This window comes from Alexandromys fortis, unplaced genomic scaffold (assembly GCF_014885135.2).
Source record: "Alexandromys fortis isolate MF-2015 unplaced genomic scaffold, M_Fortis_MF-2015_v1.1 scaffold_37, whole genome shotgun sequence".
Classification (NCBI taxonomy): Eukaryota; Metazoa; Chordata; class Mammalia; order Rodentia; family Cricetidae; genus Alexandromys; species Alexandromys fortis.
This window is the reverse complement of record NW_026067914.1, coordinates 483,761-489,882: the sequence shown is the minus strand read 5'-3', so window position 1 is coordinate 489,882 and position 6,122 is coordinate 483,761. Positions and strand designations below refer to the sequence as shown.

Below are 6,122 nucleotides of genomic sequence, written 5' to 3'. Positions count from 1 at the left end.
TCTAGAGAACATTCGAAGAACATCTTTCTTAAAATAGGGAGGAGGATAAAAGACGCACCTAGCAATGTCTTCCATTTAATTAGAGGAGCAGAGAAATGGGGATTTCTGTTTGCTAAAGCCCACATGTGGAAGGAAGCAATGCTAGGTTTATTGCATAAAAACACTAAATCCAGTTAAACTGAATTTTAAATTAGCAACGGATAAGATTTATTGCTCAGATTTCTCATGCAGGGAGACACCTGCGGGGGGAAAAATTCCTTTAACAGAAAGTCAAATACTGAGTATACGGTATTTTTTTTCCTCTGAAAGAGCTGTGACAGAGAAGGCAATTAGGCAATTCCATGTGCTTCAAGGTTGGATTCATATTTGCCTTGGATTCCTTGGAATTTAACCTCTTTGAAATTAAAATATAAAATTACATCATTTTTCCCCTTCCCTGTCCCCCTCTCCAGCCCCTCCCATCCCCCCTCCTTTCAAGCTCTCCCATGCATCCTTTCGCTCACAATCACTTAAATTGATGCTCTTTTTATATTATGATACATGCCATAAATATATATATTATATACATCTATTCATATGTAAATACAATGTGCTGAGTCCATTCAACGTGGCTTGTGTGTATAGGATTTCAGAAATACTTTGTGTTGGATAAACAATTAGGGGACTAATCCCTGAGAGAGTTTGAGCTGTTTAAATTCCCCTCTCTACCTCTCCTTCCCTTTTTCTCTCTCAGCAGTCATTGGTTGCCTGTAACTCTTGGTCTAGGGATGGTACCCTGGGGAGAATTCTCCTTCTGCATTAATATGTCTATTGATATGAGTACTGTTCAGACCTTGTGTAGGCAACAATATTATTATAAAAATTCCCAAGATGAAATAAGAAAATACCCAAACCAAAACCAAATACATTCCATAACTGCAGACAAGGTTTAGGCGCTTTCTTCAGGGTGAGTGCAGTTCAGTGTGAGAAAGGTCACCAAAAGAGAATCCACCAGCTTATTCCATAATTCGTAGGATGGTTTGTTTCCCGAACCAGTTCTTGCTGCTCTTCTCATCACCAGCGTTGCCAAAATGAGGTCTTGAAAAATAGAATGGAGTGTATTTCAAATAGTAAATTTTATAGATACTTATTTCCTGGGTTAAAAATGTAAAGATACTACGTAATTTTGATACTAAACTTTGAACCAATTGCATCACCTATTAAACAGTTGTAAATTCACAATTAAAGGGGGGTAATTCTAGGAGATATCTGGGATACCTCTGGCCTATTGACATGGGACTCAGAGAAAACTCACTCTTCTTGTCTTTGAAAATGTGGTCATGATTTGCTCTGGTCTGTGAATTAGATACAGCAGAGGGATGTTGCCTAACCACGAGACTCCAATGCCCTGGAGAATTGAAGTAAAGCATACAAGTCTGCAGGCTAAAAAAAAAAAAAAAAAAGGCCATCCCAGGCCATTCTTTCCCAATGTGGGTGCCAAATGTTCCCACACATTGAGGCATGTTTTCATGTGGTCAAGATACTTGTTTATTAGAAGTAGGTGACCTCAGGCTATCACTGTTCTTACTGTATTTATATGAGATGTTTCCTGGGGAGATGTTAGCAGATGAATATTCATCAGAAAGGACATCAATGAAAGACCAACTTAATAAGTCCAAATTCCAACTTGGAAAACCAATGTGTTCATTGGGCTACTTACAGAAACATGGAGGACACAAAGGCAACTGCATCACTGGAGACCCTACCTCAGCCTGGGTAATGAACAAAACCTGCATCCTGGAATTCTCTGCAGAGCATACAAGAATTTTGAAAAATTGGAGGATTTCCTCTCCCCAACAGGTATCAATGATTATATAACCTTAGGGGGGACAATTATGAATCTTGTCAGTTTCAGAAACTTCCTGAGGCATGTAAGAACTTCCTGAGATTATGTATGCAATGATATATGTATATAACTATATATAATATATTTGTGTGTATGTATATAATTATGCTCATACAAATAAACACACAATTTAGAGTAGTTTTCTGATTACACGAAGTACTAAAACATATATGGGAAGCAAAGACACTTATGATTTATATACCAGCATAGACTTCCTATTTATCTTTCAAACTACTCTCTTATTTACAACAAAGGAAGAATTATGCCTCAATCCAACAAGTATTAGTCTTGGAAACTAGAGGGGATGGAGACCCAAATATGTTACTATTTATTGTTTCCCTAGAATAATCAAGGTTTCTGTGTTAGAGGAAAGGGAATTTATTACTCACGGTAGAGCAAGCCATACACCATCAGAATATCTGCCAGCTTCCCCTTGTCTCTGTGTCTCATGGAGTCCAAGTAGTTGCTACCCATGCAGAGGATTTGTATCACAGCTAAGGATCACAGAGCTTGAGAGCTCAACACTGTGTAGCAAATGGAAACCAGGACTAGTCTTTGCCTTGAAATCACCATCTAACCCTTTAAGGCTGCTGGCTGCAAACACAGCTGCAGTAAATGTTAGGCAATAAGTATTGGTATTTTTGTACACCTAGAACACCCACCAAAAGTATGATGAGATATTAGGGATTCACAGTCATTTCCTTTCTGAACAGTGACAGTGTGCCCTGACTGTACCAAAAGGTCATTCTCAAAAGCAGGATGCATCCAGAGTTGGTGGCACTATAGAAACAATACTTATGAGATAAAATATTTTGTTATTACGTTATTATATATATTTATATATTATGTTATTAGTATATATATGTATATATATGGCATAGGAAAACTGATACTATATAGGAATCCCCTTTCATGTGATAACTTTCTTTTCAGGGTACAAAAAATTTATTGTTTGCAAAAATGAGTTACAAAACTCTGTCAAGCAACCCCAACATGAAGAATAAAGGACTCATTCCAGTCAGCTCAAGAAAACAGTAGACTCAAGTAGGGGAGGGGCGGCAACTCACAGGGATGCTGACACACACGGAAGAAGATCATGTGGCAGATCATTCTGTGATGCATTGCTAACAGGTGACAGTTTTGCCTGCAGGGATGGGGAGAAGAAGTATGCCCTATAGACATCTGTGGAAAGGTGTTGGGGCTATGAGCAGGACAATTGCTGGGCTGCGTTCACAGCTGGCAGGTGTTTAGAAGGTTTCCAGAGCTCAGAAGTCTCTCCATGTCTGGGTGGAAAGTCATCTTGCAGAAACTTCCTGTAGCATTGGCATGAGCCTGAAATAGCTTTATGCAGCCTCCCACAAAGGGCTTGCCTGAACACAATGTCTGGCACCTGGGGTAGGTGATAGTGGATCCAGGCAGTGGTGACATGGTCTGTCACCTTCTGGAATTCTTGATAGTTGCATTTGGAGCACATGTCAAGCTTACCATCTTCTGGGCAGACGTTGTCATCACACCCCCTTCAGTACTGGGTAACTGGTGCACAGCTCTCCACAGTGATGATCACTTCTGACACCTTTCCTAAGGTCCTCAGAGGCTTTGTGAAAGTGTCATTGGGTCTGGGAGAAGTGGATGGACTTTTCCAGAAACATCATATCAGTGTGGCTGATCACATTGTTTTTGTATCGAAGCCATAGAGCCAGAGTGGTGGGCTGAACCTCCAGTCAATGCTTGGCAGACAAGCCCATCTGCTTTGCAGAGCTCTTCCAGGACCGTTGATTCAAACGGCCAGATGCTAGGCCTGCGTGGTACTGTGGTTTCTTGGGCCATTTGTATGTGTGCAGAAGTTGGCTATAAGAGTTTTGTCCTGCACAGGATTTTGGCTCAACAGTCCAGAGTTGTGAATTGTGTATTCGCTGATGGCCTGTCTACTAAGCTGCTAAGATGTTCCGGCTCCTTTAGTTCCTAGTTGATTGAATGAAAGTTGTCCTGGAAGTGCACGATGAAGACTTCCTTCTGGTCCTCCATTGTCTCTCGTGCTTGCCATCCTTCAGGTTGTCTAACACCCTACTCTTATTGGAGCAGAGTGCTTCTGTGACACTAATGCCCTGCAAAAAGGCCTTCAGATTCACTCCAGTGCTTAGAATAACTACCTTGTGGTTGCAGCCACTCAAGTGATATCTTAGTCACTCTCTAAGGGGCACTTTATTGCATGCCTTACATTATTCTAAATCATTTGTGCACATTTTATTCAACAACTTATGGTTCCGTGTTATTATTAATATGCTAGAAATGACATTATATAATCGAGGCTCATGACTTAGGAGAAATCAAATCAATTTACTCAGCTAAGAGGTAAGAGACATGGGGCCTGTTGGGAGAGAGTCCAAGTCTCTGCATATGACTGTGCTCTGCATCATTATGAGCTTGGAAGGGTTTGCAGTGGGCAGAGGGGGGGCAGATGGGAAGAAAGCACAATGCAGGAGACAGATGGAAAAGGCATTACAAAGAGGAATTGAGAGAATTGGGAACAGGGTGGATTTGAAGAGCTAAAAGAAGTTGGCAGGATTCACTCTGAAGTTTTAAGCTGTGTGAGCAGAGAATGATGACAACGATGACAGACGTAAGAACATTCAGTGAGAGACAGAACACATGCAAGAGAGCGAGTGAGCCACTCAGGGTAGAAGAGGAGGGGTAGGGTGATCTCAGCATCAGGCATGCCCTACCTGGGCCTCCTCATCCCAGACAGCCAGAGAGACCACAGGGCCATCCATGGGCACAGATGTGGAGGAGAGAATCAAGTGTTGCAACAGAGGAGAATTGGAAGGAATGAAAAACATCAGGTTTAAATTTCCCCAGTCTTGAGTTTTGAGGGCTTTTGCTTGCAGAAAACCACTTCAACTGTGTTTACTGATGACTGGTGTGAGGGTGGGGTGTGAATTATATTGGCTCACCACTTCCCAGTCAAACTTTATCTTTTGAGCGCAGACACCCACTTTTCTCCAAGAAAAAGGCAAAACAACTTAAATCACAAAACATCCAAGGAAAATAAACCTCTATTCTATTAGTTTTCTTAGTCATTAAAAATAAAGGGAACTTAGCATTTTCTTTGTCTTGTTTCTGGTTTGTTTAGTGATATGTTTAATGTTATTTTGTTCTTATGTTGTAAAAGGACCTGGTGACCAATAGTAGCATTTTCAGACTGTTTGGTCACAAAGCCAATTGAATTCTTCCTTGTAATTTTTTTCTTTCATGAATGTTTGCACAAAACTACTCATAACTAATTCAGATTTACACGAGGAGAGAAGATAGCATTTGATGAACTTGCGAAGCTTCAGTTCAGGCATCGGAAGGCACTGAGACTAAACATCTGGATTTACAGGCCTTTCACCTCCTCACCTATGCTTGCTGACACTCCTGCCTTCTGCTGTCTGATCTGTCTTTGCTTCCTTCACCTGTGATAACTAAGGCTTGTTTGTGTGTGTTGTTTTCTTTTACGTAATTGATACTTTGTGGTAGTGTAAAGGAATTCCCCTGAAAGAGACTGGCGGAAGGTCTTTATGATTATCATACTGATAAATGGTGAATAACAAATGGCTGAGCTGTCTTTAAAGTACCAAAAGTCCCAACACATAAGAGGGACAAAAACTGATCATTCTCAGCTTTATTTGAGGAGACTTTTAAGCGTCACCTCTGAACTAGCATTATCATTATCACTCAGAAAACTTACTAGAAATGCGGCGTCTTGAGGGTCACTCTAGGCTCACTGTATCAGCAACATCAGGGAAAAGAGGGACTAAGCCCACCAATTCATTTTTTAATAAGTCCTATAATATTTACACACTCTGAAGTTTGAGAACCATTAGATAACTGAATTTACTAAGCACAGAAGACTAATGAGAAAAAGTTAATATAACTTTGACTCAGTTGGGGATTTCTGGGATTTTCATTAGGAGAATTAGTGTCCTTTCCAGTGGCCTAAGTTGGGTACATGTGGGCAAACTCTTCAACATACTTGGGTCCTATTTTCCTAGTCTGTAAAAGTAGTACCTAAAATTGTGTAATCACCATGGTTTCCTAACAATGCTAGATTTTGTTCCGTCGATTTCTCTTGTGGCTAATAGCATTTATTTATAGGAAGGAAGAAGCTGGAGTGATCATCATGAGGGAATGCTAACATATGTACATGGCTACGAGGCCAACATCTGTGTCCTATTTAGTTGAACGTCAAGCACACTTT

At 40.6% G+C, this 6,122-nt stretch overlaps 1 pseudogene; it reads right to left on the bottom strand.

The window, feature by feature from the left end:
• Positions 1-3,086: 3,086 nt before the first annotated feature.
• LOC126499695 (mediator of RNA polymerase II transcription subunit 27-like) lies at positions 3,087-4,656 on the bottom strand (annotated as a pseudogene).
• Between the last annotated feature and the right edge of the window lie 1,466 nt (positions 4,657-6,122).